A 12,433-nucleotide genomic window follows, 5' to 3' on the forward strand; every position below is an offset into this window, starting at 1 on the left:
ACACTTACTTGTGAAGTACCTGCACTTTGTGCATAACATGTGCTGGGTACAGCAACAATGAATGCTTGAGAAGTGTGAATAAACACAGCACACATTAGAATCATGTTTTGGCTCATGTCATCATTACTCACCTAGAAGTAGTTTTGTGTGATCTCAGTCCGTCTCTGGCGTCCAGCAGCTGCCCCGACTCCTGATGCTGGTCTGCCAGGGGGAGCAGGGCAATCGTCATCCGATGTGTCTGTATCGGTCACATCAATTGTGGTGCCTTTCCTCATAGCCATGTTATGTAGCATTGCACAGCTTGCCACGATTTTACAGCAGGTCTCAGGGCTGTATTGCAGTGCACCTCCACTTTTATGCAGGCACCGGAACCGGCTCTTTAGGATTCCAAACGTACGCTCAATGACGCAGCGTGTAGATCTGTGTGCCCTGTTGTATCTCCTCTCACTTGCATTGGCTGGATCCAGATACAGGGTCAGGATTAAGTCCTGCACTGCATAGGCACTGTCACCTGCAGGGATAGACACAATAGGTAAGTCAATGTCCCCCCCTTCCAGTGATGTACTGGATGTATGGATGTGTGCCATGTATTTTCCTAGCAGGTATCCCTCCCCAAACTGTCCAGCACTCAGACGTCTGTGTATTCCACTGTGTCTAAAAATGAAAGAGTCATGTGTACTGCCAGGGTATTTGGGTAAAATGTCATTGATTATATACTTTGCGTTGCACACAATCTGTATATTCAGGGAATGGTAGCATTTACGGTTTCTGTAGACATATTCAGTTGCTGATGGGGGTGTGATGGCCACATGGGTCCCATCAATGCAGCCAATGACATGGGGGAAATGTGCAATCTGGTAGAAGTCAAGTTTTGTTTGCTGTAATGCCTGTTGGGTGGTGGGGAAGTATATGTGATGTGATAGCCTCTGTAGCATTGCATCTAGAAAGGCATGGAAAAAGCTCGAAAGGGCACTCTGTGACACCCCGCCAACCTCCACTATGACCCCTTGAAAACTCCCTGACGCCAGGAGGTGCAGGGAGCACAGGACCTGCACATGTGTAGGAATTGTTTATGTCCTGCGTGTAGGGTGTTCCAAATATGGTTTCAGCTCCTCAATCAGGTCCAATATGGTCTGTGGGTGCAGCCTGTACTTGTCATGGATGTACTCTTCAGTCTGCTAGAACAGAGTGATGCGCAGCCTGAATATACATTCCTGTCTCATTCTCCTCTGTGCAAGAGCCCGAATACGCAGCCTCCTGGCTATCACAAACAGTGCTGCCATTGTGGAAGGTTCTGTTGCATTGTGGGGTGGTTTAAGTACCTTGCACCTGTTTACCACCTGCATGCACTTGGTGTTAATTGCGATTTCTTATTTTGCGAATTTCGCAATTAGCGATTTTTTTCATACATGTCCTTGCGATTTCTTAGTTTGCGATATCCTTTTTGCGATTTTCGCAAATTGAAAATATCGCAATTTAGGAATTCGCAAGGATATTCGCAATTTTTGAGTTTCGCAGACTAAGAAATCGCAAATTTAGCAATTTCTTATTTTGCACTGGGAATGTGTGTCTTACATATGAAATAGCGATTTTTTATTCGCAAACGCTGTTTTTTGCGATTCGCAGCGTTTGCGAATAAAATTTGGTTTCATACAAATGCCCCCTGGTGGAAAGCTCACAAAACAAGCCCAAATGCCTTCTGCAAGCATTACTTGCAATTTTTCCACAAGCAAGAAAAACTTAGCGAAAGTTTGCAAACTAAAACAAATCTTACTTATCATGGGTGTTTTTTGTGTTTGATAATATGGTTTTGGTATAATGGACCCTTTAACTATTACCCTGCTTTTGACCCCAGTGAGACATGTGCCTAAAGACTTTTTATGATGAGCCAGTAACTTACCCTGTTTTGACATCTCCAAACTTCATGGTCTTTATCTTTAGTGGAAGCATCGTTTTGGGGAATTTTCGATGACATGGGCAGCTCGTTCGTTCAAAAATACTTATAAATGTTTGTTTTGTAGCCCCGCTCAAAGGTGACAGTGGGAAACAGGCGTGCATGCGAAGGTCTGGCCCGGACCAGGGTTCAATTCCCGCCTCGGCGGGTCTTGGGCTTAATTTCCCCGGACCTGATAATTCTCGCTTCGGTGCCTATTCTAATCATGGGTCTCACTCTGCAACTCTGGGCAATAGCTTGCTCAATCTCCACAATGGCCCCAAAAGCGCTAGGATGCCTGGCTTTCACCTTGGGGGTGCCCAGGAGTGGGCACTTCACAGGGAAAGGCCAGGAAGGGTTCCACAGCGGTATGTGCACAGCGCCTGAGAGACCCTTTCGGGGGGGTGCGGAGCGCTATATAAATGCACTACATTTACAGTTACATTTACATACGCCACATTATTCCATCTCACACGGTCCTGGTGCTTCTTTCTTTGCATAAATGGGAAATTAAGCGTTGCAGCAAACCATACTTTGGTGCGGCAATCTTCCTTTTTTGATTGAGGTCACAAAGGGCACATTATCAAGAAACGGTGTTAAAATTATCGCCGTTTTAGTGGCAGAAAACTGCTGCTAAAGCAGTGATAATGGGCTTGATAATATGCCCTTGAAAATTCCCATAGAAACCCATGTTCTGGTGTCAACATGGGCTTCTATGGGAATTCTCTGCAGCATATTATCAAGCCCATTATCATCGCTTTAGCGGCAGTTTTCTGCCGCTAAAGCGGCGATAATTTTAACGCAGTGCTTGATAATATGCTCCAAACTGAGTTAAAAATACTAGCTAAATTCAGATCCGTTGATCTGCAGTTTCTAATTCTCATAAATAAATTTCATTTCTTTGCTAGACGTTTTACAAAACACAATGCTGACAAAATTGTGTCTTTTTGACATTTTTAGGCTAGGCAGTGAAACAAAAATCTTGATGAATACCATTTTCGTCCTTTGTTCTTTATGTTTCAACCGAGAAGTGAGCTTTCTAATTTACTGATAGGTCCTCCGTCTGTTTCTCCTACTGAGCCATTGTTTCTTAAAGTCTTCAAGCATCCGATTTTTTTAGTTGCCTCAAACATCCATAGAGTTTTTTTTTAATTGTTTTTATTTAGTTTAAAGAAATTGACATGTCATGGGCATACAAACAGGAAAATAGCTGCAATGATGAGCCGATTATGCATTAACATATGTATGTGCTGTAGAAATAGTCATCTCAATGCCACAGTGGTGCGCATCGTATAAAAACAGAGGAAGCAAAGATGCAAATACCATTCGTACAATAATAACGTACTTGTCAAGGAAGGATACAGTGTCATCAACATATGCTGCATAGTCTGCAACAGGTAATCAAACTTAATCAAAGGAAATAACCGATAAATCCAACTATTTCCTATGGGCAGAAAGAAGGTCGCCTAAGCCATACTGTCAGTAGAAAGCTATAAGGCGTAAGAGTCAACTCTCAACATCTACACTCTGAATAGATAGTGTAAAAGAATGGGGGGAGAGGTGCAAGGGTATGGGAATTGGTAGGGGGAGGGAAGAGCGTCAGGTAGTGAAGTCCCTCTGATCTGTCCCAGGCGTGTTATATGCAAGAAGGTGTAAGGGGTTGGTGACCATTAGATGATAAATTATTAATTAGGAAGTGAAGGCTCTAATATAACTGAGACAGCTCCTTAGGACTGATCTGCAATCGATAATATATAATTGTGTAGGGGCTGACAAATATCTTCCATCCAAGAGGTTGGTGGTTCACTGGGAGCATTGCAATACATCATGCTGGTGAGCCAGTTGGCAGCGCTCACGTTTGGCCGAGAGGAGCGCCATATCGGCAAACCTTCTAGTGCTTTTGGGAAGATCTAGTTTGAAGCCCAACAGGGCAATTAGTGAATCTGCATCCAGATCAATTACCAACATTTGGGTTAGTTTGGGAAAGATCTCAACCCAATATTGTTCTATATATCTACAGGTCCAAGTCATGTGGAGGACATCTCTCCAGGGGTGTGGCATTTAGGACAATGTGAGGAGTGCAATTGGTCATATTTGTGTTGGTCATTAGAAGTTATGTACGTGCATCGCAGAAATTTGAAATGAACTTGTTTATGACCATACAGGTATGGGCACAGCACGCAGTCCATATCTTATCTGTAATGGACCTCCCATGATCCTTTTCCCAATAGTGTCTGAGTTTTTCATCATGAGCTTGGAGCAATGCACCACTGGTTTGATACAGTTTGATTCTAGTCTTACCCCATCAGAATCATTGTCACTAACTTTAGGGAAGGGAACTCATCTGGGGCTATATGATATGCCAATATGGTGAACCACAAGGCATTGTGGATGCGATGCCTAATAAAATGGTCCATGAGTGTAGCACCATTGAAGCATGGGTCTATGGAGTGTGTTAGTACATATCCCTCCCAGAAGAGGTCACCCAAAATGTGGCGACCGTGTGGAGAACGTATCATGACAAATTCCTTTTTACCAGGGTTTCGCAAGTGATGGGAAGCCAAGGGTAGTCAGTCAAAGCAAAGGCAGGAGAGTAAAGGAGGCTGCCTCCCAAGAGTAGTTGAAGCTTTCTCCATGCCCATAAGGTCCTGCAGAGTGTTTAAACATCCTTGGGTTCCAGAGTGATCCTTTTTGGAAGGATGGAAGCGAGCGGAGTGGGTGCAGCAAGGTCCACCTCAGGTTTGGTGTGCAGTAGTCTGGCAACAACATGATACCAATAATCGGCGTAGTGGCATTGTGTGGCCAGATAATAAACGTGCCTCTCTCGTATTGGAGCACCAGTGTGTCCCAGCTGATAGGAGTTCGTCGACCAGCCCAGATAAGTTTGAGGAGTAAGCCATGTAGGGTAAGAAAGAACAAATTGGTGAGTGTTATGGGGATATATAGGAATAGGTAGAGGAATCGGGGCAAGATCACGATTTTTATTATCATAATGCTTCCAGCCATTGAAAGAGGAGGATGAATCCATTGTTTGAATTGTGTCGCTAATGTGTTACTGGCGGGAGTATAGTTGGGGTTAGGTTCTCTTCCGGGCATCGGATGAAGAGTAAGATGTCATCTGCATAGAGAAAGATGAGTAGTGGGACAGTTTAAAATTGAAAGAGTTGGTGTATGTGGCACATTTGGAGATGACGGACCAGAGGGTCCATTGCTAATATGAAAAGTAAGAGTGACAGTGGGCATCCCTGACGGGTACCTCTCGTTATGGTAAATAGAGCCGTGATTGAGCCATTGACTCTGAGGCGGGCTGTGGGCTGTGTATACAGGAGATTTATCAAAGAAGAAAATCCAAGGGGAACGCCCAATTTACGAAGCACAGCATGGAGAAAAGACAAGGAGTAGCATACTTTCTCTGCGTCTAAGAGACCTATTATGGCAGGGAAATCTGGGTAAGTTCTGCGGAGTATAGAGAAGACAGCCCACAGATTCAATGATGTAAAGCTATGGGTAACAACTCTTGATTACGCAGGGGAGATGATTTGCTCCAATAGTAATGAAAAATGGTTGGAGAGGACTTTTGTCTATATTTTATTATCCAAATTGAGAAGTGACAAGAGCCTATAAGAACCACAGTATAAAGTACCCTTACCGGCTTCAGGAAAGAGGGTTGTTATGGCCTTGCACATAGAGTGTGGGAAAGCGCCCATTTGAAGGAATTCCTCAGAAACCACGAGCAGGAGTGGCACCACTAGATATTTAAATGTACATAGACTTCACCCATGTAGTTATCAAGACCAGGGACTTTGGAGCCGTCTAGGGAGTCTATGGCTTGCATAATTTCCTCACAGGATAAAGGTTTGCTAAGGAATTGACACTGGGGATTAGAGAGCCAAACAATAGCGACCTCATCAAGGTAAGCCGTTTGGGCCGTGGTGTCCCCTGATAGGCAGGAAGTGTAAAGGCAAATATATTACTGGAGCAGGGTGTCTATATACCCTCATTAGGGAGGTAATGAGACAGAATATCGAGGAAGAAATTTTGAACCACCATAATATTGAGTGAAAAATAAAGTGGAATGGAAATACTGAGTGCAAGAATATCATTGTCAAGAATATCAATTTGAAGGTAAGTAAAATCGATTTTAAAAATATAGAGGTCAATAATATCGGTTGTAAAAATATAGTTGTTTAAAATGTCGTTTTTTAATTATTGTTTTTGTTTTTTAGTATATCTTTTAAATGTATATGACATTATATTTGTGTTTAATTATTGTTTATGTTTCTCACTATATCACTATATTAGTTGAATTTTTAGTAGTTATTTTTGGCTTCCTCCTTACACCAGTGCTCTTGTGTTACTATTGCTCCCCTGTGTTCCTTTTGATCTTCTGTGGATTTCGCCCTCCCTTTGTTGCTTCCCCATGCCAGCTAAAAAAAAAACTGCTTATGCATGTTCTTTTTTTTTTTGTTTCAGTTATAGATCCAACATATATTGGTAAATAAAAAGAGAAAATAAAGCAACAATGTCCTTTTGTATGGGCGGGCATGTGTGGTACCTGCACCTACAAAGTCATGTGGCCGGCTGCATCAAATGCTTTTTTATAAAATTCTTTAGCCATACTTCACAGCACTGCTGTGCCGCATGGCTAAAGAACATTGGCAAAGCCAACAGGCCCTAAAAGCATGACCTATTCGATTTGCCAATGCTTGTTAACATGGTGCTTTGGAAGGCATGCAAAAGTGGTACCTGTTGTCTCCCAGGGGAAGTGTGACTACATTATCTAGAGAGCACCATCTACTTTGACTAGGATCTTTGTGATGACAGTGCACAAACTGCTGTGGCAGATGCCCTTTCATCATTGCTGAATGCTAAGCTGGTCACCATGTTTTTTCAACCTGTTCAGCTTTCACCATTTTTCTGCATTAAAGCAGGGGATTGTTGATGTAAAGCAAAATAAAAATTACTCTGAATTACAGGGAAGTTTCTATCAAAGTATAAGGGACATTTTTGCATTTTCATTCCAGGGGCGATTATGCATCATATGGTGGTTAAAGCCAGTGGTGATAACCCCACTCTATATAGGGTAGGGCTACTGCCACTGTGATCTGGAAACCCTGTGGCGGATTGCCTAACAGGTCAAATATTTTTTATAAGAGTAAGATGAGGCTCTGTCGTCATTAACCCAGTGGTTTGTCCACCTCTAAATGAGGAGAGGTGTCAGTTTGGGTGGGCAGGAACTCTGGCAATTTATAATAAAGCTCTGCCAAATTCTAAATAACCATTATGGTCAGGGTCTCTGGAATTATGAGCAAGATTGATTAAATTATGCGGTAAGAAAAGGCAAATTAAGCAGCATTGTATGGCACATTTTCTGATCGTATTATCCCATTATTTTGACATTTTTACACGTTAACGCTATTTGGGCAAAACCTTCACCTTATTAGTACCACCCAAACACTGCAATACAAAACAGAAAAATAAACAGTTAACTTTTGTGAAGGGTTTTTGCATTGTGCAGCAATAAGTGTTGCTGCATGTTTGGTAACTTTTGATCCATTTGAGCTAGAAACCTTTTTGGGGGATAAAATCTGCAGATTATACAACAGTTGATGGATCATGTGGCTACTGGAGCAAATTAATAATTATGCGGAAAATACCACAGCTGCAGAACTATTTCATTCCAGTAGCCCTGTCGATAGTGTATTGGAGGAGTTCACATCAGGCCTCTGTTATAGTTGCACCCCACATCTTCTGCAAATAGTTTCCATGGGAATCAGAATAATATGAGAAACATGTTATCAATAACATATGATGGGATATACCCGGTGTGTCCCCTAAATATTGAATGAACTATATAGATGTGACAGAATATTGAGTACAGAATACCGTAAATAAAATCTCAACAGATAGGTAGTAAACTCCACATATGTGCACCTATGTGGTACATATATCTTCAAGGTATGTAGATGTAGAGTTAGGAATAGTAAATCTGTAATTCCTTAAGTGTACTCACCTTTCCATATTCTGTCGTCAATATTAGTATGCCATGATATTGTTGCTCTCGACATCCAGTAGCACAGTCAAGGTACCCATTATATGCTGCACGTTTGCACTGTTTTCCCTCTAAGGCTCATCTATAACTGAGTTGTTCCAATCCGAAAAATTAGATATGAGGGGAGGAGGATCTTTATGAACGAAGGGATCTGCATTCATAATCCCTTCCCACCAGAGAGCAGAGTGACATAATGTGGACTTAATGACTCAAACTAAAATTACTTTTGGTTCTCCTCACTGTAGCCTTTAGATTCCTCAAATGCACCAGCCACACAATTTCTTTTTAAGCTTCTAGGTTCAGTAGGCTGCTAAAATGAATGTGCATAACTGCACCTGATTTGGCTGCTTTTGGAGAGAAATCTTAGCGTTCTGCTTGGATTAAGGAAGAAAAGTAAGGAGATTGGCAGCTCCCAGGATGGGAAGCGGAAGCTGGCAGATGCTCCACTGGCTTCCTGAAGACCGGAATTTATATTTGGTTGAAAAGGCAGCATAATGCGGGTCTGTTGAGGAAATTGAGAGAGAGAGACAGAGTGACATGTTGAATAGAGGAGATTCACATGGTAAACATTGTACTGCAAGAGAGGTAGGAGAGGGGGTGGTTAGCCAGTGCTTAGAGGTGTGTGGGCTTTTTCAGGGAAGCTGTGAGATTTCATGACATAAGAGTGTCTGTAAAATTTCAAATGAGGCGAATTACATTTTCCAAAAACTGGTGTCTCTGTGAGGCTGGTAGGACTGGGACTCCTGATCCCAAATATCCCTCTGCTAGTCAAATGACTGTAGATTTATTCAACATGTATTTGGTGATTACACATACCACTGCTTTTTCTCCAGAGAGATTGTTCACAGTACTAATGCATCGAAAAGCTCAATCAGAGATCCATAGGCACTGGCATGTTGGTAAACCTGTTTCAATATACAGATCAGACCCCTTCCGCGCCTACTACAGGAGCACGAATAGCAATCAGGGTTTGCCAGGGGTCGGTCGTCCTTTCTGTCCCTAGTTTGGCACCGCGGTCACTGCCCTTGCAGCCTCTGGTCTCAGTGGTCACAAGGACAGTTTATGGCTACAATAGCCCTGTTTGCTTTAAATTGTTTCTTATTCCTTCCCTTTCTCTAGTCCACCAGCCAAAGTAGGAGGCTGTTGAAGGTCTAAGGCTGAGACTAGTGGCCCAGGGTAATATTATCTGGGTCAAATAAAGAGTGCTGGCTCCTTTGTTCCCTCATTTGGTGAACTGGGAGGTGAGGCTGGCAATGAACCGCCTGCCATTAAGCCACATAGGGGCATATTATCAACGGCCAGCGATAATTATCGCTTCCCGTACATAGCGATATAAATATTATCGCTGAATATTATCGCCATAATAACGCTATATTTACAACGCATAGCGCTATGGCGATAATATTTCAGCGATAGCGGTGTTTTCAATGGAACATCGCTGGTTTTCCAGCGATGTTCCATTGAAAACAGCAATAACATTGCTGATAGGACCCTGTGGTCCTATCAGCATAATCCATCTCCCATTACAAGTATGCCTTAGTCAGGAATTTAACAGACGTTAAATTCCTGAGTTAAGGCTGAGGTAGCGCGATTCTTTTTATCGATGCACCTCCTTCTTAATATCGTGAAGCTGCCTTCACGATATTAACATGTGTTGTTGTCACAGCCATGCCTTCTTTGCAACTCATTAGAGATGCGAGGTGAGGCTGTGGAAAAACAAGCTCTACGTCAAGGAAACACGCGCTAGCGTGTCCTTGATGATATTGCGATATAATTATCGCCGCTTTTCGCCCAAAAACGGATGCTAAAGCGGCGATAATTATATCACCAGCCCTTGCTAATATGCCCCATAGTGTCATCAAATGTTAGGGTAAGAACATGGGAGCAACGCAAATGAGCAGAACGTGAACAGCTGTTAATTTTATGAAAAAAATATAGGGGCATATTAGCAAGGGCTGGCAATATAATTATCGCCGCTTCAGCGTCCGTTTTTGGGCAAAAAGCGGCGATAATTATATCGCAATATCATCAAGGAGACGCTAGCGCGTGTTTCCCTGATGTAGAGCCCGTTTTTTCACAGCCTCGCCTCGCATCGCTAATGAGATGCAAAAGAGGCGTGGCTGTGAAAACAATACATGTTAATATCGTGAAGGCCGCTTCACGATATTAACAAGGAGGTGCAGCGATAAAAAAAATCGCGCTACCTCAGCCTTAACTCAGGAATTTAACACCTGTTAAATTCTTGACTAAGGCATACTTTTAATGGGATATGGATTATGCTGATAGGACCACAGGGTCCTATCAGCAATGTTATCGCTGTTTTCAATGGAACATCGCTGGAAAACCAGCGATGTTCCATTGAAAACACCGCTATCGCTGAAATATTATCGCCATAGAGCTATGCCTTGTAAATATAGCGTTATCATGGCGATAATATTCAGCGATAGCTGGCGATAATTTTTCTATCACTATGAACGGCCAGCGATAATTATCGCTGGCCGTTGATAATATGCCCCTTAGTGCTAAATGCCTGCTGTGCATTTCAAATGATTTTTGCAGCAATTGATTTAAATGCCCAAAAGCAAATTTTGCATGCTCCATCTCTTAAACCTATTCCTAATCTATATCACCCACTGGAAATTTTTTCTATCTTTAGAACCTATTTTTTTCAGAGTGCTGTTCTTGCAGGCTGGAGATGACATGCACTAAAACTGAGATGTTGTTAACAAGTCAGACTTTCCGATATTATCCATGAATACGCATGAGATTAATTTACATGCTCAGAGATGATCTCCATAGGTATTAATTCTACAGAAGAATTGCTCGCGATCAGAAACAGAACAGGGCAAACATCGGGTTATGTATGTTTTTTTTAGATGCAGAAAAATTAAGAAAAGATAACGCAAAAGGAGAGACAGAAAATAAAAGCTAAAGAGCAAATCAATGAGTGCCAGGCTTAAGACCTATCTGTTCCCTAGGGCAATGTAAATATTCTTCCGGTGGTTTAATTTGGGGTCTCAGCGCCAGGATACCCTCGGGGTGACAGATGCGCTTAATAAGAGCCAAATACATACATACATACATACATACATACTATCACATGCAAATAACCTAGGGGCATAGTATCAAGGACAGTGTTAAAATTATCGCCGCTTTAGCGGCACAAAACTGCAGCTAAAGCGGGGATAATGGGCTTGATAATATGCCCGTGAGAATTCCCATAGAAGCCCATGTTCCGGTGTCAACATGGGCTTCTATTGGAATTCTCTGCGGCATATTATCAAGCCCGTTATCGCCGCTTTAGCTGCAGTTTTCTGCCGCTAAAGCGGCGCTAATTTTTAATGCAGTCCTTGATAATTTTTGAAGTATGGTAAAAAATAGGCGATAATCAAAATATCGCACATATCTACCATCCCATCAAATATTTGGAAATCTACTGTACCGCTTTACATCCCAAAAATACTGTCAATCGTAATTGACAGCTAAAGGCACAGTTGCAGCTCGTGGAGGGAATTCGGTGGGGCAGTGAGGCGGGGCGGGGGAGGGGCAGGGTGGGGAAATGTAAACACTGGAATATGGATGAACGGAGGTAAGTACACATTTAAATTAATAAAACGAATTCCTTTGCGCGCGCTGCATTGCAAAACGCGATGCAGCGCGCGCAAAGGAATTCGTTTTATTAATCTAAATGTGTACTTACCTCCGTTCATCCATATTCCGGTGTTTACATTTCCTCCGCCCCGCCTCACTGCCTCACCAAACTCCCTCCACGAGCCGCTACTGCAAAGGCGCGCCATCGCAAGCCAACATTTTATTATGGGCATTACCTAGGGCTTCACTTTCAACCATTGCCCACAGGATAAGTGTCACTTACGGCCCGTGTTTGGCCGCCAGGCCTAAAACCTCCCAAATGGTTTTATTAGCGTTGCTACTTTTAGACACATCTGGTAACATCCCCGGATGAAGAGTTGATCCATTGGATTCGGCCTCCTCTGACGCGTCAAACATTCCCGCCTTCCCGCTTGGCCCGAGGGTACGCTGCCTCAGCAAACGCCAGTCAGGTCGGAGATTAATCAGCGACATCTACTCTACTCCAGGTCTTCGCTTCTCCGCCTGGATTTGTTATTTCTATCGCACAATACGGAGGACCCCGAGGGAAGAAGCAGCGCCATGAATATTTGATCTGTAAAGATCTCTCTTCCTTTCTTGTGGCTGCGGCCCGACCTGGCAGCTATTTGGGTGTTTGTTTTTCGTTGCGCGCCTCGTGACTCAATAAACTCCAACTGGGAGCACGCGCATAATCAGGTGGGGAAAGTCGCCCGTCATGTTTTATGGAGCAAATTGCTGGAGGGGCAGCTCTTTGCTGTTACTTGGGATTTCCCTGGCACTTCCGGCCCGGTCCCAGATGATCTTCCTGTCCACGTCAGGTTGTTTGCAAACCCCTTTCA

Source organism: Triturus cristatus, chromosome 11 (assembly GCF_964204655.1).
Source record: "Triturus cristatus chromosome 11, aTriCri1.1, whole genome shotgun sequence".
Taxonomy (NCBI): domain Eukaryota; kingdom Metazoa; phylum Chordata; class Amphibia; order Caudata; family Salamandridae; genus Triturus; species Triturus cristatus.